Genomic DNA, 21,182 nt, shown 5'->3' with positions numbered 1-21,182 from the left:
TCTTTAACAGAGGTCAAGTGCCTGGCTGGGAGAAGGGGATGTCCTTCGGTTAGGTAGTGAGGGTGACTGCACAGCTCTAAGAGTCCTGGAAACCCTGGTTGTGCACTAAAATGGGCTCATGTGGGAGAATTTGAATTGTCCCTCGATACAGGGTCAAAGGAGCGGCAGGTAGCGGAGCCCCCTCACGGCTGTGTCTCCCTCCAAGTTCCAAAGGCTGTCCCCACAGCTCCTGAGACCCGCACAGGCATTGGCGCTGCCCCACACTCAGGGCTGTTGAGGGTGCCAGCTTCCGGGATGCACCTGCATGGACAGGAACAGGCTGTTTGTGTACTGTTCACACAGCACACGCGTGTAGTTAAGGTGAGCTGTTCCAGCCACGTGCATTGTGCTGAATTTGTCACCTCCATGCAGCCCTAGTGAGGCTGAGACAGCACCACCGTGTCTAAGGAGCAATGTGGGTGGGGTGGGGGGTGGGGGGGACACGAGCCAGCTGAGCTGCCGTCACTGTGAGTGACCCACCTGGGGAAGGCTGCATGTGACATCAGGGTGGTGCTATGTTCAGAAGTGGCCCGCCTCTGCAGGGCCGGCCCTTGTAGCTAGAGACCCTGTCTTCCACAGCTCGCAGAAGGCAGGGGCCCTGGCCTCCGTCCTGGGGCATCCCCAGCTGCACACTGTCACTCTGTGCCTTAAGAAAGGCAACCCTGGTCATGCCCACTCTAGTTGGTGGTTTTCCGGGACACAGGCAGCCTTATGGGAAAAGAGACTTTTATGGGAAAGACAGAATGCTTAGGTCCCCAAGGTCACATTTGAATGCCCTACTAGTAAAATGATTTTAATAAAGTATGTTGTAGACACTCTTCTCTACAGTCATATTATGGGAGGGGATTTAACTGAAAAATTAAAACAGTGCCTTCTGTGGACCTTGGCCTGAGGCCGCCTGCGGGCGGAGGCCTCGGGTTCTAACTCACTGTGTTCCCACGGGAGCAGGACCATGGGGTGGAAGAGGGAGCAGCCGGTGTGCCATGGCGTCCATGTGGGCAGGGGAGCCTGGGGCCCTGCCCGGGAGCCATGCGGTGTCAGATGACAAGCGGGTCTAGAGCAGGTCTCAGAGCCGCAACAATGACTCCGCTTTCCTCCTGGGTTTCATTTTCCCCATCAAAGCCCTTGTCACGTGCTCTTCCAACATCCGCTGAGAATTTCCTGGCAAAGTACTGTTTGCTCCATTTTACAGATTAAGTACAAAGCTGGGGAGGGTGATAGGGTGACGGGTGGCAAAATTAGGCTAACGGCATGGTTTGGGAGAGAACAGGCCAGGCAAGCAGTGAAGGTGACCGAGGGATGACTCAGGACCTCCTGCACCTGCAGAGGAAGGACCACACACATCAGTGAAAGGGCGCACCTGGCTGGTTTCTGTTCGGGAGACCCATCCTCAGCTCTCAGAAACCTTCTGATGTCGCAGTTTTATGTATTTCTACCTCATTTAAGGGAGACTAAATGCAGGAGAGAAGGAAGGTAAAGGGCATGAGGAGAGCATGTACCACATGTGGCTCCCAGGGCCCTGCCAATGATGGGGTGCTGTTCTCCTCTGGGCCCGCCTCCGATCCCAGCAGTTCCAGTCGTGGGGCACGCACATCACTCGGCCTCTGTGCACTCCAGTCTGCAGTCTGGATGTGCAGTTAGTTAATTCATGAGGATTAAATATGAGGTGGCAGATGCTGGGCAAGTGCTCAGTGTACAAAAGGGTACTCAGGGGGAGCAGGAGCTGGCGGGGGGCCCTGTGCCGCCATGTGGGTTCCCTGTACCCCGGGAGCAGAGCTGTGACAGTGACAGGGCACCGGCAACTCGGTGACCAGAACGGGGTGGTGTTTGCTGCAGAGAGAGCTAGGGCTTCGCGAGAGGTTCCCCAGTGCAGGCAGCTGTGCCGGAGTTACTTGAGGGCTGAAACGGCTGCTGTGAGCGTAGACGGTTGCTTGATGCTCAGCGACATCCTGAGAGGTTCCTCGTCTGGGCCCGGACGGTTAGAAGAGATTAGCGCTGTTAGACAGGGCCCAGGTACACAGCAGCGCGCGGCGTGAATGAGCGTCGGCTGTGAAACACCGTGTTCAATCGTCTCGCACAGTTGGAAATTCCCATTCTTTGATAATGTCTCAAAATAAACAGAAGAACCGGGTTTTTACTGTCGCTGATAATGTGCTGCTGTTTATAAAATCCAGGTTTACATTTAAACTATTAATAGTTACTTCAGACCCACCCCCTCTCGTGCTAATTACCAGCAGAGAAAGGAGGGAAAAGCTAATTTAGCTGAGTAGGTTTGTCTTCCTAAATGCCTTCGTAGAATGAAAGGGCAGTGGCAGATGCTGTATCAAGCGCCAGTGACACTTCTTGTCTCCACCTGCCCAGTAGATGTTGACTGAGTAAGAGAGCTAAGTGCAGATGTTTTTCTTTTTTAAAAAATATATTTTATTGATTTTTTTACAGAGAGGAAGGGAGAGGGATAGAAAGTTAGAAACATCAATGGGAGAGAAACATTGATCAGTTGCCTCCTGCACACCTCCCACTGGGGATGTGCCTGCAACCAAGGTACATGCCCTTGGCCGGAATCGAACCTGGGACCTTTCAGTCCACAGTCCAATGCTCTATCCACTGAGCCAAACCAGTTAGGGCAGTGCAGATGTTTTTTAAATTGAAGGAATGGAGAGGGAGAAAGAGATAGAAACATCAATGATGAGAGAGAATCATTGATTGGCTGCCTCCTGCCTGCCCCCCACTGGGTATCGAGCCTGCAACAGAGGCATGTGCCCTTGATCGGAATCAAACTCAGGACCCTTTAATCCGAAGTGTGATGCTCTATCTGCTGAACCACGCTGACTAGGGCTAAGAGCAGATATTTTAAAAAACATTTAAAATTATGATGACTGTAGATAATGTAATTTTACACTATAGCTAGAATAGCCATTAACAATTTATTTGTTCTCACTGTTTTAAGGAAAATCACAGCAGCACACTGACTGTTTTCATAGAGAGATGGTGATATGAGATATTAATTAAGATAAAGCACAGATTCTGGTTGAAATATGAGGTTTCCATTTGGGACTAAGTGTCAGCACTACAAGCTCCAGGCTTTCCATGACTTTTTGAGAAGTGACTGTCCCCCGATCTCATTCTGTCTCAGGACATAACCCCCAGCAGCAGCTTTGGGATTGCAGCCTGAAAATACGCACATGCAGGTTCCGAGGCTGACAGACTGACGTGAGCACCAACCATCTCCCGGGGACGCTGCCCTGCCCACCACGAGTCACCTGCTAGTCCCTACAGTATGTGTCCTCGAGGTACCTCTCAACACAGAGGATATGGAGGAAATTGTTTCTTATTCCTTCTGATATGTCAACCTAACTAATTTCAACGTTAAAGGCCTTAGTTTTCTCAGGGATAAAATGAGGATAATAAGCACCTGTGTTATAGACTGTTTGGGGGTGAGAATCCTGTGACTTCACATAGAGAAACACTGAAATGCTGTGTGATGTCAGCGTTATTTTGATGCAGTCACCTTGGTCACCAGACTGTGCTCGTCCAGGTGGGATGCAGCTCAGAAAACACTGCTGAGCACAACTGTCTTCACAAGCTGCTTAATGCATTTTTCATTCATTTTTTGGGCGTGTCTAGTAAATGCCCAACACAAGTCAGTGGAGAGCCAAAGTAGCACATGAGGAAACTGCCCAGAGGTGAAATTTTCCATCAAGCTGAGGAGTCGGGAAGGGACACCTGAGACCCACAGGGTTCTCTGTGGTGCGGCAGTGTGGATGCTGGAGAGCATGCTTTTCTGAACCAAACACGTGAAAGAATGGTCCGAATTTGAACCGACCAGCTTGCTCCACGTAGAAGAGGTGTTTGCAGGGTTGCTGCACAGACGGACCGACTGGCAGGAGCCCAGGCTGCTTTCAGCTCAGGCGGAGTCTGCACCTCCTCGCCCCGCCCCGCCAAGTGTCAATCCACACCATTCTGAACTTTGCAGCAGTAGCCTTCCGTTTCCTTCAGGAATTTTGCAATTCTTGCTTCATTGTGCCTCAAATTTAATTGCACACAGAAACTGATAAATAGGTTGTGTGCTTGAAAAGAATGGATTCAAAATATACACGATTATGTTGATAAATTCTTGTTTCCTGAGAGACTTACTCAAGCCAGTAGCAGAAGGCTTTCTAATAAGAAGGTGTGGTCAATACTCTCTGATGCTTTAATTGGCCGTAGGTCATAAACACTGTGCAGCAGAGTTTGGAGCTGATCACTCCATGTCTGCACTCCATGAAGATGGGCCTCCTTGGATCAACACCACTCAGGAGCCACGTAACCCTGTAATCATTTATCTGCAGTGTGTCTGTCTTCCATGAAGAGCTAAACCCTCTTACTTTGGCTTACCCACCACTTGACATTTAGTTGTACCAATTGCTGTTGATAAGTTCAGTAGTGAACGACCTTTGTTGAAATGATGGGGGTGTATCCGTTTCCTGGGGCTGCCATACAAAGTACCACAAACCGGGTGACTTCAAACAGCAGAAAGGCATCCTCGCACAATCTAGAGGCCAGAAGTCCAAAACCAAGGTGTCATCTGGGTCGTGCCACCTGGGAACCTGTGGGGGAGAGTCCTGCCTGCCTCTCCCAGCATCTGGGGTTGCCTGGTCATGCTGGGCTTGTGGCTGCATGTTCCGACCATCTCTGCTTCCATCATCACTCGGGCTTCTCTCTGTGTCTCTGTGTTCTTAGAAGGACACCAGTCATATTGGATGAGGGCTCAGCTACTCATGACATCAACAATGACCCTATTGCCAAAGCAGGTCACATTCTGAGCTTTGGGGGATTAGAACTTCACCATCTCTCTTTGTGGGACACAGTTCAACCCATAACAGGTAGGAAAGTGGCAATTAGTTCTGAAAGCAATGGCTGGAACATTCCAATAAGTGAAATCCCCTAAAATGTTTTTTCTTTCCTGCGATGCCATGAGCTAAGAACCCAGACAGGGAACCATGGGCTGTGGTAGTTGGCTTAGCAACGGAAGTTACAGAAAACCAGAGCTGCACCTGTGTATGGGAAAAGAAGAGCCACAAAGCGGCAAATTGGGGTGGACATGTGTATGGAAAGCATGATTGGCACAAGCAGACTATTTTGGGGAAGTTAAAAGATGTTCAGTTTGTGGAAGAGAAGATTAAGGAGATGGTGGAGAGAAAGCTGGAAGAGAAGTGAGTTCCAGCCTCAGGAAGGGTGTGCAGAGGCAGGAGGACTAGGTGATGTCCTTGTGTGGGGGGCAGGGGCTCAGAGTGCTAGTTCAGGGCACTTGGTTTAAGGCTCGGCTGTCACCGTCCTCACTCTCGTTAGTTTTCAACAAGGGGCTCATTTCTGTATCCAAACTGGAATGTTTTCAACCTCCCTCATTTCGGGGGCGTTAGTCCCTGCTCCGCTCTGGCCACCATGGCCCGGGGCCCTGATGGTGCCCCTTCTTGCCTGGGCTTCCCCATACCTGCTGCCAGTCCTCCGAATGGCTTTCCTGTGGCTGCTTCGGCTCCCACGGGCTCAGGCCTTACCTCTCTCCCTCTCACTCTATGTTTTCCTCACTTTCCTGCTTCTCCTGGTGTCTAACAGGAGTTTCCTAAAAATGGGACCGCCAAGCCCGTGGCCTGGTGGCAGAATTAAGCGTGGGGTCAGGTGTCCACTGTGCCTGCTGAGACTGGGCGGGTTCTTGGTCTTATCTCCTAGTAGGAGAAAGAGACTTCTTTTAGTTTTAAAAGTTTTATCCTGTTGAGAAGGATCAGCACAAATTTATAAATTGGAACACTCTGTCTTTATTATCGAATCATGAACAAGCTTGTATAACACATTTGGGTTCACAGCAGAATATATATTTTTTTCTGAAAATCGGGACATTACTTCTTTTTGCCATATAATCCTTTAGACTAATCCACAGATTCCGGTGTAATTGTTAGAAAGAAGATATGAACAGCGTGACTTCCTTTGATTTGCGGGCACAACAGAAGATGGAAGGGTGCTTTTCTTCCCTCTCAGGAAATCACAAGTGTCAACAGATTATCTCTTAGGAGCTGGTGGGTTGTTTTCAAGGCTCCTGAATTTTCATATGTTGAAAATAGTTTTCCCAGCCACCTTACCGTTTTTTCATATAGGAGCCTGTTTATAGGTGGACACTGGCAGCTGTATCTGCAATTGCAATTGTTAGTATCAGGCGCTTCATAAATATCCCTGTGAGATGGTACTTGATACCTTCTATAGTCCTGCAGGAAACAGACTGGATACTCCTGTTTCCCAAGCAGCTAAATGTATTACAATAAATTTGCTTTCTCTGTGCTGTGGAATTGGAAACCTATAAGATGTTGAATAAGAAAACTGATACCACTGCTTATCTGTCCAAAAGCTAGTGGTGTTAGGAAGCCCAGTAATTGAAAAATGGATAGCATTGATATTTGAACCTTTTTATATAACCTTTGAAGTGTAAGCCTTTTGGGGAATAAATTGCTTTTTGTAACAAGAACAATGTCAGATCCCATATTTAGAAACCGTGCACTTAATTCATTTTCAGACGGAGAAACTCATGTTGTCTTGTTGGGGAAAACATTGCAAAATGGATTAAGCTTCACCCTGGAGAGATGATAACCTAATATAAATAACTAGAGGCAGATCTTTATTAGTTACTGAGCAAATATTGCCAAATAGGACAGGCGACCTTCAATGGTGATTGATCTGGGATAAGTCATCAGCAACATTGTCTTTGGAGAATAACTTTGGGGCATTTTGGGATCTTTAGTCTCTTCTAATTTGAGGGGACTCGGCGAAGCTAATCTGCAGGAAGAGTAAGTTTATCTTGTTTAACGGTAAGGATTAGCGCTCACAGCAGGCAGAGCAATGACATCCCACGGGGGTGAGCAAGTGGCTCAGTGTTTGGGGAACTGACCAGACTGAAGATCAAGGCGCGGGGCTGGAAACCCACACCTGACAGAACGCTCAGGTTCAGGGGGGTTTGAGTGAGCTCTGTGTTCCACCAGTTCTGTAATAATGAATAATTCACACAACATGACATAGGGTAACTGGACCGTCGAAGGCTCAGCTGTATGTTGGAGCTCAGGACGAGGGGGAGGGGTGGGGAAGGTAGGTGTGTCCATCATGTCTGCATCAGTTTCAGAAGCCCTTCAATTCTGAGAGGAAGGAAAACAGTGACAAATTTAGGTGTGATCCTAATTTTTCTTTTCAGATGACTGGCTTATGGGAGGAATAGCTACATGGGATTCCTCTCCTCCTCCTCCTCCTCCTCCTCCTCCTCCTCCTCCTCCCCCAAAATTGTTTAAAATGTAGATTTCCATATTTCAGAAGTTTTGGTAATGCCTTTATAGTCTTCAACCTTTCCTTATTTTTGATAGCCTTGACAGTTTTGAGGAAAGGTCATGTAGTTCATACAACATGGCTCACCTGGGATTTATCTCATGTTTTTCTCACTATTAGAGGGGGTTATCCCTTCCTGAGGAGGTAAAGTATTATCCGTGACAGATGATATCAGGATGGGTACACTCACCATGACTCAGCGCCTTTGTTCACCATGACTTAGCACCCTTCTTCGTCATGACTCAGCACCCTTGGTGTTGCCCCCAATCCCCTGACCAAGGCATGTCCAGTAGGTGTGCCCCCTGTAAGGTCACTCCAATCCCCTGTTCATACTGTAGTCTTTGGAAAGAACTCAGGGGCTGCTCCCACTCAAGTAGTGACAGAATGACTATCTGCCTCCTTGAGGACAGGTATCTGTATAAATTATTTTGAATTTTCCTGCCCAGGATACTGGTCTTTTCTCTATCAGTCATTTATTTATATTAGCATGGATTCACAGACATTTACTACACACGTTGGGCTATAATCCAGCACTTCTTTATTTTCTTGCTCAAATTGTTCCAGCTCTTTCACTTGACGACTGTCCCTTTTACACCCTTATCCCCAGCAATTCTTAAAAGCACTTCTGTCCATATTTTTTTGTCACCATAAGACACTCCAGGTTCACCCTGCCCCAGCCCTACAATCAACCCTTTTTCCAAGGAGCCCGGCTCCTTTCTTTGGAGAGTACCTTGGAAACCGAGATCTGGGTGTCAGGTGAGTACTTCAGGTTTAAAGGAAGAAAGATAGAAGCAAACATGTAAGCGCAGGTGGCTGGCGGTGGACATCAGCCCCGAGAGCAGGTGTGTATTCCCCTCGAGTTGCCCACTAGCTGGCGTCAGGCGAGCTGGATGGTTTCTTTGTGACTTAGCTTTCACAGGCTGCTCTGAGGACTGACTGAATGAAAGCCTGTGCGGCGCCTACCACAGGGGCTGGCACACAGCTGGTGCCTGACAAGTGCGAGCTTACTTACCTGCTGTGTCTCGGCCCCATTCCTGCCCTGCGTGTTCTGCTGGCTGCTGGGTGGGGGTCAGCAAATTCCATCACCTGATTCTCGCCAGCTGGTTCTCCTCCAGATCCACTCACACGAGGCCCTGGCTGGAGATCAAAAGGCAGGAGGCTGAGAGGACGTCCTGCCTGCGGACACCTGTGGGCAGGTGCTGGCCAGCACGGGGGCAGCATCCCAGGGTCCCAGTGAGAGTCAGCAGCATCTTTCTTTGATGGAGCCTGGAAGTTGCCCATCACCTGGGGACAAAGAGCCGAATCAGGCAGCATCTGCAGCAGCAGGGCCTGCGGAGCCTGGGCAAGTGGCAGCTCCCTGTCCCCCTCCTTGTCCCTTTTTCTCTTACAGACATTTTAACACCCGGCAAACAACCGTGTGTGCTATGTCCCTTGTCTCTCAAATGGCTGGAGAAGTGTTTGCTTCCCTGGCAAGGCAGCAGCATCTGTCTGCCTTGTTCTCAGGACATTCAGGGCCTGCTCCTTTGTGACTCTGTTTCAAGAACCCTCATGGTGGACATCATCCCACGGGGAAGACTGATATGCCCTCCATTGTCACCAAAGTGAGGCTCCACGTGGAGTGGGTCAGGACACCACGGCGGCCACCCCTGCAAGCCCGTCCTGTTCCTTCCCCTGAGTAAAATCAGACACCCTCCCAAATCCCATCAAGTTCTGGTGTCCTCTGGCCTCGCAGAGGCTGGGCCCAGGCCGGAGCCTGCCCACCCTATTGTCCAGGTGGGCCTTCGAGGGCTGGTCCTGTGGGACCGGGGCCTGGGAGGGCTGGTGACCAGGGGCGGGGCCTGTGCCTGGGTGAGCATGAAATTCCACTCTGTTAACACAGACCTCAGAGGCTTCAGGAAGGACATGCTTAGTGATTTCTCAGTCACCCAGCCGCTGAGCAGGATCAGGAGGTCAGATGGCTGTACGTGTGCCTTTGCATGTGTGTGTGGGCATGTGTTGGCATGTGTGCACGCATGCACAGGTGTATCTGTGTGGGCAGGTGTGCCTGTGTGTATGTGACCAAGAGCAAGTAAACATGGGAGCTTGGCAGGGGTTGGGGGGAATGGTTGTAAATCCACTTGGGGAGAACAGACACAGATATGGCCGCCTAATTAGGAAAAGAATAAAAAGCCCCACTATCCTAAGGCACCTCCTTCCTCTAGTCTCTTCACAGCAAGACCAGCAACCCAGGTGGACGCCATGCGTCCCTTGGAGAAGGAGACTTCGATTCACCTTCAAGAATGGACTCATTTTACTGTTTCTTCAAGACCAGCGTTTCCAGTTTTTTAAAGAGGTTGATGTTACAGGAGAGGTCAGGGTGATTATTTAGTGGGAAAAATTGTATTTGCTGGGACTTTATTGGTTCTCTCTCAGAAACCTGACTTGTTTATGACATAAGTCATTTTAGGCCAGTTGATAGGAGTTATTTCTCTTTCATGACACTTTCCCCTCTGTGTAAAATTGTGCCATAAATGATATTGACGGTGTCACAGTACTACTGTATTTTTGTATGTTGTAAAACTTTGCTACTTTATGGTCAGACTAAAGTGTGACTGTCAGCTTCTCTGAAAAAAAACAACAACAGTAGGCCTTCCAGGTTTTGAAGAGTGCGTTTAAGAGAGTAATATATGGAGTAGAAAATCTGTAAAAAAGTCGGGTAACCCAAGCCTTTATTTTATGATTCCTCTAGATGCAGAATTAGGTTGGGGTCACATTCCATGTTCTGGACCATAAACACCAGGGTCATTACTGGTTTGTCCTCGATTGCTCTCAGGCCCCCGTTCTGGTTCATGGACGTCGGTATTCTGTCTCCCATGCTGTATCTGTGGCGGAGGTCTGAGCTAATGGCTTGCTCCATCTTCCTGGACAGTTGGATTTTACTACCCTGGGCCAGAAAGAGGCTACTGGAAAGCCCTGCTGACTTTGGAGTCCAGGGGAGAAATGGCTCCAGCTCCCCTGGGACTCTCCATGTCAATGGTTTCAACTGGTCCCAGGGGCTCTCCTGGCTTCCCTCCAGGTCAAGAGCTCCCCAGGATGGCCGCTCCTGCCGAGCAGAGGAGGATCCTGTGAGGCTGGGGGGCCTCTCATACTCATGTTTAATCCATTTATAATACAAGTAGCTCCTTTTGTTAAATATGATTTTGTGCTGGTTACTGCATTTTCACAGTTTACTGGTCTAAGATAAACACATAATGAAGCATGGTTGTGACAAGGGACCATCGCAGGTAACAGTGTATTCTATTCATGCCAGAGTTGGTAGTTTCACTGGGATTTCACATAACTCTACCATCTATCTATTTATCTATCTATCCATTCATCTATCTATCTATCTATCTATCTATCTATCTATCTATCATCTACCTACCAACCTACCTATGTATGTATGTATGTATGTATGTATCTATCATCCATCCATCCATCATCTATCAATTAATCTATAATCTATTTTTTAAAAATATTCACAACAAATGTGGGAAGATGTGTGTGTTGTGTGTTCGTGTGCATGTGTTCATGTGTGTGCATGTGTGTGTGTGTGTGTGCAGGGACTCCAGGGCAGGGGTGTTTCTCATCCTTTCAGTTGGTCTTCCCAAGGTGACTCTGGACTACGTCAGCCTGAGCAGAGCTGTGCGTGTCCCAAGGGAGGCAGATGGAAGGAGGCTGGGTCTCTAGGACAGAAGGAAGGGGGCAGACATGGAGGAGAAGAGAGAGACAGGAGGACACAGAGAGGGAGGGAGAGATGGAGACAGACAGAGCGTAAGCTGGCCTCAGCCTGCTCTATGTTTCAGGCTCACGAGAGGCCAGGGCAAGGGAGAAAACTGAGGACAGGAGACGTCCACACACAGTGTGGCGTGTTGGTTCTAGACGCTGCCGTGCCGTCCCCGAGGAGGCGAGTTCTACTCTGCTCTCACACTGTTTTGTTTCCCTTCCCTGTCTTGTCATTTACGGTGCCCTCGACAGCACGGGCCGCCAGCCTGGCACTCCAGGGCCGAGCCAGCAGCATGGCGCGATCTCCTAATGGCTTCTTTTCATTCCAGCCCTCCCTGAGAGACCCAGTGGCAGATTGTAGACTCAATTACTCTCATGTCAGGTGATTATCCGAGGTCTTAATGTGATCTTCCATTCACACATACCATATTTCAATTACGGCAGCTATGAAACAAGCTGTGTATTCAAATCGCCAATCACCTTATCACTGCTGAGCAATGTCAACTGTAAGAAACGCCAGCTGAAGGCAATTACACATGTGTTGAGAACCGATTATGATGACTCTCTGTGGTATTTGTGATGAGCTGGGGAATGTTCTGAAAATTTAATTTAATGACAATATGCTTGCTGTACAATCCATAATACCTCCTGAATCCAGCATGGGGCTATTAAAACTGATAGGAGCATATTATCGCCGCGTGGAGAGGCTGGGCCGGGCTGTGCGTTCGATGCCTCTACGGGGAATGTAGGTAATTTCTCCCCATATTTCTAACGGCTGAGGCAGACAGCTCCCGGCTCCAGCTGCACTCGGAAGGTGGTCCCTCTCTCCCGAGCTGAGTTAAGGTGTTTTCTGTGCTGCAGCAGCTTCAGGAGCCGAGGGGACTCTGCCCTCCTCGTGGGGCCCAGAAAGCCCTCTCCCTGGGCCTGGGGGGCTGAGCAAAGGGGTCCCAGATTGTACCAACGCCCTGAGTGCAGGGCCTCCCAGACACCCTGATCTTCCCCATCTAGAGGTGTCAGCTATTACTATTCCACACCATGACAATTGCGTAGAACAATGAGCCTGGAAGGGGACCCTGACACTGGGCACCCACAGAATGATTTCAAATGGCTCATAGCCAAAGCTCAGCACAGGATGTCCACATAAGGATGATGTGACATCCCTCTTGCTCCTCACTAGCCAGACTGGGGCTCCCTCCCTGACTAGGCAATGACATCCAGACATATGCAGCCAGACCCGGGGAATGTGGGCCGAGCGGTGGGTGTGTGGGCAGGTGAGAACGGAGACCCAGGGCAGGCCAGGTGAGCAGAGGCAGGGTGGACACAAAGAAGGCTGGGGGCTTGCTTCCCAAGGCCACCAGCAGGAGGGTGCAGGGTCTGCAGGTGAGGCTGTTGTGTTACATCTTATAGGTCTGGTGTGTTCGGAGTTGTCACAAAGGGCTTTTGGGGGCAACTTCTTCAATGTCCTACAGGTTTTCCTCCCAATTTGACCCAAATCCATATTTTGTTCCATCTCCTGAGTAGCAAGGACCTAATTCATTAAAAAAGCCCCACAGTGGCCCACCGTACCCTGCTTATTAACGGAAGTTGGGGAGAGAGTGGGGGGGGCAGACTTTGGTTCACGTGGGGCTGAAGATTTTCTGAGTTTATTACCTGAAGAATAGACCTGTCATGTGAAATTACCAGCTCAATTCTTCAGATCAGTCTTAGTTGCATGCTATTTTAAGTGGCTGCTTATTTTGGACATGTTTTTGCTGTGTGTTTCTTAAATAGAATGTATTTCTTTGGAGTGTTATGGTGTTTAATTCTTTAATGAAGACCTCATTATGGCCACAACACATACCACCTCTAACCCTCCTTCCTATGCAGTGCTATTGCCATCCAACACTGTAAAGACTCCCCGTGTTTGTTTTATCACCTGCCTCCCTCAACCAGAAAGCAAGCAGCATGAAGGCAGGTATGTTTGTCTTTTTCATGCAAATATCCAATATGCGTTTGCAGAATAAATGAATGAAAACTTCAACATCAGTACGTGTTGTTTACTTCACATGATCTTTGCATTTTGGTTTTTATACAATAAAAACTTGTTCTGTTGTCAGATTTTTCAGTTGCTGGAGAGCGTCCCCCCGCCCACACATACACACCCCATTTTATTCTGGCTGTAGTTCTGTTTAAATAGATACACAACAGTTTTAAATCCTAGTGGGCTCAGAGGAACTGACACGCATTTCCAATCTTTACTGAGTTTATCCATAGAATTGAAGACAGAACAAGTTGGAGGCAGCGCCTGCGAAGAATGAAGGCTCTCTGACTTACAGCCAGGACTCCCAGGAGGCAGGGAGCCTCCGGCCTCAGCGTCCTCTGGCCGTGAGGACAGGGTGGGTGCTGTGCCTTAGATGTGGGCACCCAAGGCTATTTCTTGAGTGCAGGGGTCTTCACCTCCCCCTGCACTGCTGGTGTGAAATGAGGGGCAGGGGCTTCCACTCCCCACACCGTGCTTGAGGTGAGAAGTTAGGTGGTTTGCCAAGGCCTTTCTGAAAAGGAGACCACTGCCATTGAGGTTCACTGTGATAGGTGTGCCTGCTTCCATGTGGAAGAGGTCACTGTGATGAAACATGGGAAGGGAGTTTCTGCTTTTAGAAATTCTGTAATATGGGCATTGGATAGATCAAGGTTGGCTGCAAGCAAACAGAGTGTTGTTCGACTGTGGTTTGCTATGTAACATGCTAAATAATTAGTGTAAACCTAGGTAGTTAGGAAAAACGTCACGCAACTGTAGGCTTACTGTTTAAATTCCACCAGCGTTTCCCTTTGGTAGAGGCTAGAGGCACTTCTGGTTGTCACAGCTTGGAAGGGGGTTTCTGTCATCCAGGGAGGGAGGTCGGGGTGCTGCCGAACACCCCACTGTGCACAGGACGCCCCCGAGTGTCTGCAGTGCCGAGGCTGAGGAAGCCTCCGGGGAGACAGGCAGACCTAATTATCAGGGGAGAAAGCGCCTGGGAGAAATACAGCCAACTAAGTGGCTTTTAGAAAATTTGGAACAGATCTGCTAGTCTTTCAAATAGTTTTCCATAATCACCACTTTTCATAATTTTTTTCTGTGAACTGCCTTTTCTGATCTGTGGCCCATTTCCCCTCTGCTCCTGCTTATCTTGTCAATTTGTGTGTGATCTCTCCACAGGGAGGGCAGATATGCTGTCATATTTGTCCCAAGTCTGCGCTGCCCCCATGTGTGCGACCCTCTCAAGGGGAACCTGCTCCCCAGAGAGCTTTCTCGTGACTGCAGGCCGAGGACAGCTGCAGAGGAACGCTGACTCAGGACGTTTCCCCGTCATCCTGAACATGCGGCAACCGGGAACCCAAGGAGCCTCTGGGTGATCGTGAAAGTTGACAACCCAGCCACTGAGTCGTGTCTTCCATAAGGGGGATCCAGGGGGCAGGCCCTCCCTGCTCCCCCGCCCCCACCGCCTGGTGAGGCCAGCATGCTGGCACCTCACCGTGCCACCGCGGGTCACGGGGACCTGCAGACCCATCGCTGCAGAATCCATTACTGAAAGGAAACGTTCAGGACACTTCAATGTGACCCTAATTTGTGGGTGAATAAGCGCTTCCTGTGATCATCCGTGGGTGTTCTCCATGGGACACACTGGAAGAGTGGCTTTTATTAACCTGTGTATCAACATTGCCTTGGCATGCTGACCTGACATTAACTAGAGAGCATTTTACAATATTTCAGCAATATTCTTGAGATTATTTTAAAGTGAAATAAAAAGACCACACAAATTCAAGAAAAATTTGTTTCCTAGGCACTATACATTCCTTCTTATTCTTTTCCTCCAAAGTCTTGCCAGAACTTTAAAGGAATATTACATTATTTATATAAAGATATAAAACATAAGCAGTTCATATCTGCATCAGTTGGATTAGAAAATGTTACTGTTTTCAAAACTGAGTCGCAAGCATTACTGTACCACCACTTGTCATACATTATAGTTCTATAAATATGAAATAAAGCATGCTCTCTTTATAATTATGTGTAGCTTAGCTCTTAACCTTGCTGAATAAAATACATCACATGGGTTAATTATAGAATGGAGTGCAATAATTGGATTTATTTGTATAAGTCTCATAATCACATAGGAAGAGAACAGGCATTTGCACTACAATATGGTTCTATTTCCAAACTGCCAAATAAATGCGAATCTCTTTAGCAGCCTGTGTTGCTGGCTGTTTTCCTTCACGGATAATTCTTCACTCGGAAAAAAATGCTATCTGATTACAAATTATGTACCTATTCTTACTTCTTTTGCCCAAGGCGGCAGTTAGTTTTTGCCATAGGTCACAGAGGATAAAGCCCCAAAGATCGGGGAGCTGCTTAATTGCACTGCCTGCGAGAGCTGTCGCCAGGCGTCTCGAAGGAGTTATTGCACCTTGCAGATAATGCCCTTTCCCTGCGAGCCACGAGATGGATTCTTCCTCTGTTGCCGTATTAATTAGACTTCAAGGATGTTAGGAAAATTATAGCTTGGGCTCCTGTTCAAAAAATTTAGGCAATATTATAGGAGGAATCTTGCCAGAACTTACAGGGAAATGAATTAACCTTGAGGCTTTTTTTGTTTTGTTTGTTTCAGAGAGAAAAGGAAAAAAGAGCCCCAACCTCTCAGACTCCCCTTACAACAATATACACATTTTGATAGGATTCCAGGTTAAGTTCGTCAATTCTGATGTTGTAAAAATGGAGCGAATGGACACGACCTGCGGAAATCCGGGGAAATGTGAGAGATTTCCTGCGCCGGCCGTATATCAAGCGTACAGTGAGGAAGGACGGGGAGGAAAGTAGAAAAGAAGGGCAAAAGGCGAAGTGGTTTGTGTCCATTTAAGAAAAAATCAATAATAGCATAAAATTGATTTAGTGCTTGTCATAAAACATAAGTAAGTGCTGGAAAATGGAGAAAATTGAGTCTCAATTTAATCTGCACAAAAGCCACACTGTACTGATGAAGCGGCCGGGGTGGGGGCCGCGTACAGCCCAGAGACAGATACTTAATTGTCATATTAAAGACTCTTTCCTGCCGCAGCCGTCGAGGGGGAGGACCCATTAATCATGTGGATAAGGGGCATTGAAATCAAATCTCAATTAAAATCTGTTCAATAATGTCTCTAATATGTTTCTCAAGCATTAATTTTTTCCCATCGATCCCACAGCCCATAAATCAGCTATGTTGCAGCGCGTGTAATGGTTTATGGGGGGGACGATTATGGCTTTATGAAGTTAATGCAGCGCATCCATTTCATTTACACGGGCTAAAGTTTTATGTCTGTTGTTCGTTTCTATTACGTTCTTCAGCTAAAAATTATTTGGGCAATAAAACAAAAACCCAAGCTCATTTCCCCCCAAATGTCTATTTATTTAGCAACCATATTCCAGGTTGCTTTTCCCAAACTTAGCTTGGGGAAGTGACCTTTGGAACGGAAGAAAACCGCACATCCAGAGGGCTTCAAAGAGATCTCATAGAGACCCCAAACACAGCTTCTCCCCCTTTGCTTCTGAGCATCCTCAGGGGCCTTGGGAGGGTTTATACCTTTGGAACAGAAAGCCGTATCTACATCCCTAGCTGTGCTCGAGCAGGGATGCCGTCTGCGGTAGAAATGAAGGTGAATTTGTGCGTTGAAACCAATTTCCTAGAAGTCTCATTGTCACCCCAAAATTCATGGAGGAGGTGGAGCTCTTCAAAAGAAGGGGACAGTTTCCTCGTGCTCTGTAACTTTGGTATTAGCTGAAATTCTAGTCAAAATTGCAAGTCATTTAGGAAAGAGGATGACGAAAAGCAAGGGTTTCTAGATGTTACATTACACCATGCAGCTGAGGGCGTGGGGAGAAGAGCAGCTCTCAGCCCCTACCTGGCTGTGCAGTAATTGAGTGAATTGCTCCCCAGCCTTGTCTCACCTGCAGAGTCAGGGGCCCAACCTGTGCACTCCCCATGGGGGCCAGCTCTAGGCCCAGGACAGGCTGCATTTCAGAACAGGCTCTTGAGATTCCCGTGGCTTTAGAATTCTTATAACCGCGCCTTCTTGAAGATATTTAAAAAGTCATTTGGGGCCCTGGCTGTGTCATAAACATTTATTCACTTATTTATTCAATCATTTATTTTAATCAGTATGACTCAGGGATATTTATTCTTTGGATTGTAGTCCAACATCATTTTATTTTATTTTATTGTTCCACTTGTTACCCCTGTGGCTCTTGCAGTCGGCTCCTGGGTCTCCCTGACACGCCCGCACGGGGCGTTTTGCTTTCGTTTTCTCCAGCACGTCCTTACTTCCCAGCACCAGGACATGCTCAGTCTCCTCTGTCTCCTGCGCCAGTTCTAGAGGCGTGTCTCCAAGGATCGCTGATTCCTTTTCCTGCATAATTGCACCAGAATCCAAGGTCTGGGCACCAGGTGTGTTCCTTGTTTCTAGACCCTCTCAATAGACAGAACAAGGAAATATGTCTGTGTATACTAAGCCCTGTATATGTGTTTCCACAACTATATATGTATCTAGGTGTGTCCACGTACATGAGTTCCCATACACACATACATGTACACATACAAACACACACGTGCATACACATATCAACACACACAGGTATACACAGATACACATAAGCATATAAATATACATACACACATGCATGCTCACACATATACACACACACATGCATGTACATATAGATGAGTTCTCCCTGATGCCCCAAATCTAGCCCCCACCACAGTGACCATCCCAGCCTCCTTGTTTTGCTGTGTCACCTCCCACTGTACCAGCGGGAACCTGGCCCCCAGCTGCCACCCCAGACAGGTGATATTAGCATCTATATTGCTCCCTGGAGCCCCATCCACAGCTAACTTTCAAGTCGCTTATTTTGCTTTGGCCTCAGGACATGACTTATTTTCACCTTGCCTCTCTTTGAAAACATCATTGAGGCCTGAGCCCGACCCCACGATTTTTCTGTCCCTGGTGCATGGGGCGCCTGCTCAGATGCTTCACATCACCCAGGAGCCTTTCAACGAAGGCAAGACAGCTTTGCTCCCACATCAAAGGACCCAAGCACAACCTCTGTTTTGTAATCAAACATTTACCAAACACCTCAGTATCCTTAGCCATTTCTGAGCCTTATCTGGTCACCGCCCTGTGCCTCCCACGCCACTGGGCATTGTGTGAAGAGGGTTTGCTGTGAACACATGTGAGGGCATCGGCATTCCTGTGAGAAGCTTAGAGACCAAGATTTCCGATGGTGCTGCTCACACGGAGTCAGGAAGGATCAGCAACTGCTGGAAGAGTGACAGCCCTGAGCGGGCTGGGCAGAGGTCGAACTGGGTGTGTCACTGGGAGTGGGTGAGTCAGCATGGTCATGGGGGGAGGGCCAGAGGCCAGGACAGATGGGACCAAGGCTGCCTGGGATTCTGGGATCTTGTTGTCAGTATAGGATAGAGCTCAGAGGAGGGTGGCCTTCTTGCTGTGTGGAGTGGAGAGAGCAGGAGTGGGAGCGGACATGGGAGGGAAGTGTGGGAACTCGAGGGAGACCGCAGAGCATGGCCACGTGGAGGCGATGTACCCGGAGGAAAAGACACTTTCAGGGTCTGTTCTGGAGCACAATCAACAGACTTAGTGAGGGTTTGTGTGAGGACAGGGTCAGGGAGGGACTCTTGATTTCGTAACTGGACGGCGGAGGTGACTTTTACCAAAATGGGTAAGGAGATGGAAATGGAAGGGGACGTACAGATTTTGGGTTTGGTCACATTCGGTGTGGCATGTTCCTGGGATGTGGGAAGGGGAATGGTCACCAGGCCAAGGGCACACATGGAACTGAGGCTCAGGGTGGGCTCTGGAGGACAGAAAGAAGCAAGATGACAAGGTCAGACTGGGGTTCTCGACAACATGATGTAGGCTGGCCTGGTGCTAAGACTCCTGCTCAGGCATCCCACAGCACCACTCCCATGGACTCGTGGGCTCCCTGGAATAAGGAGGACAATAGGAATTAGGGATAAATGTCAATGTTTAGGTCAGTGTTGCATGGTTCTGGCTTCTCTGGCCTGGTGCAAACCACCATGATGAAGGTAGCTTCCCCCCTGAGCACAGGTTCGCACACTGGCCTGCTAACCCCATGACACAGATCAGTGGCACAGCCTGCAGCCCAAGCTTTATGCTCCCGCCACTAAAGCCTTGCCTCCCCGGGCCTCACTGCAATAAAACCAATCACAATGGAATCATTCCATATGTATGTGACTCACAAATATAGTTCCCCAAGCCACTGTTCTAAATTAGTAGTAGTTAAGCACCCATTGAAGGAGGCTTAAAATAAAGTGCTCCCCGACCGGCCCCGCTTTAGCCCGGCGTTACCCCAGAAGGCAGAGGAGCCTTTTGGAGGAGTTGCCATAAACTGCATACATTTGGGACTTTGCCAGAAAAATCAGGGACCTGTTCATTCTTTTCCTTCTTGCAATGATAGAATGATATAATGATATTGTCACAAGGGTATTTTTATGCCAATAAATCTCGGTGTCTCTCTGGCCTGACTAGAGGGTCGTTTTTTTCTTCTCCTTTCTTTTTTCCTTGGAGTCTTTTCAGACTAGAACACTGAGGTCTGAATTAGATGCAAACAGATTCTTTCAAACCCTCCCCGTAACAATGCTAGCTTGAAAGGAACATATTTGAAAGCTCAAACTGCTCCAGCTCTCCTGCAAAAGACTTCAGTCCCCTGAGTAGGCCAATTATAAATTATCGTGTAGGTGAACTCTCTCTCCATTCACGGAGCTGAGTCTGTGTCATTCACATTGCTACGCTGATACCTTGTAAGTGGAGAAAGGGCTTTTCATACTCATTAACATTTCAGAGAGCCACCCTGGATTCTATGATGCACAAGGGCCAGTAGGTAGAGCTAATTTGGCTCCTACACTTGAATAAGACCCTCGCCAGACTTCTCTTGTTCCAAAGGGCCTTCTCCTCCTCCCTGGTGCTTTCCCAGGAAAATGACTGACGTCAGGTGTGGAATTCCAGCAGTGAGCTCTCTGTGCCCAAATCAGGCCTCAGGATCTCCCTGGCATCACCCAAATGTCCAACAGCACCGAGAAAACCTCTGCCTGGACGAGGAGCTCTGGGCAGAATATTGGAGGAAGCCATCAAATTTACACACAGCACAGGGTCAAATATATATTTATAACTTCCTTCCTAAAACACATAGTAAGAAGTAAATAAGCCAAAACAATACCTTTCATCACATAGGTAATTCATTTCTAAGGTTTTGGGAACTCTATGGTCACCCATCAGTACCCCTTCCCCGGGCTGGAAATTCATGAATTTGTCACTTTGAAAGGAGGCCAGGCTGATGTTGAGATTGACCTTGAAAAGAGTTCACTGTGCCTTCCTTTTATGATGAGAATGCAATTGTCATGTGTTTATTGTTTAGTAAATTCTTAACTAGACTAAGCACTCAATCAATGCATTTTGGGTGTGGCTGCTTCCTAATTACTTGCTGTAAATGAATAGGAGAGGCTGAGAGCTGTTGCTAATCAAAAGTGTAGATGTTTATGTCTTAAATTCAAATTTAAATTTCATATAACAAAAATACCCAGAAGCAATATTCAGCTAATTAGATGGAAAGTAACAAATCAACATCACACACACACACACACACACACACACACACACACACACACACCCTGATAACTATCCACTATAGACATTTTTTTAAAAAATTAAGTAATTTAAAAATATAATTGTTTACTTCATTGAATTAATTCTAAGACGAACCTCCCCTCCCCCAAACCAGCAGGGTAAAATCTCACTGTCATTGTCCTGTTAGGGCAGGAGAGTTGTCTTGTCCTGGCCATGCCCACAAACACCAAATTTCTCCCCTCTGCTGAGGCTTGATTAATTAAATTAGTTTAGGGAAGTGCTCCCTTTGCACTGAAATTAGCCAGTCACATTAGAGGTTTTGGCTGGCAGGTCCCCAGCCCCAGCCCTGCCACCCCCAGCCTCAGGCAGACTGCCCCTTACAGACCAAAATGGCCTCTGTTCTTTCC

This window comes from Myotis daubentonii, chromosome 8, assembly GCF_963259705.1.
Source record: "Myotis daubentonii chromosome 8, mMyoDau2.1, whole genome shotgun sequence".
Classification (NCBI taxonomy): domain Eukaryota; kingdom Metazoa; phylum Chordata; class Mammalia; order Chiroptera; family Vespertilionidae; genus Myotis; species Myotis daubentonii.
This window is presented reverse-complemented; position numbering follows the sequence as displayed.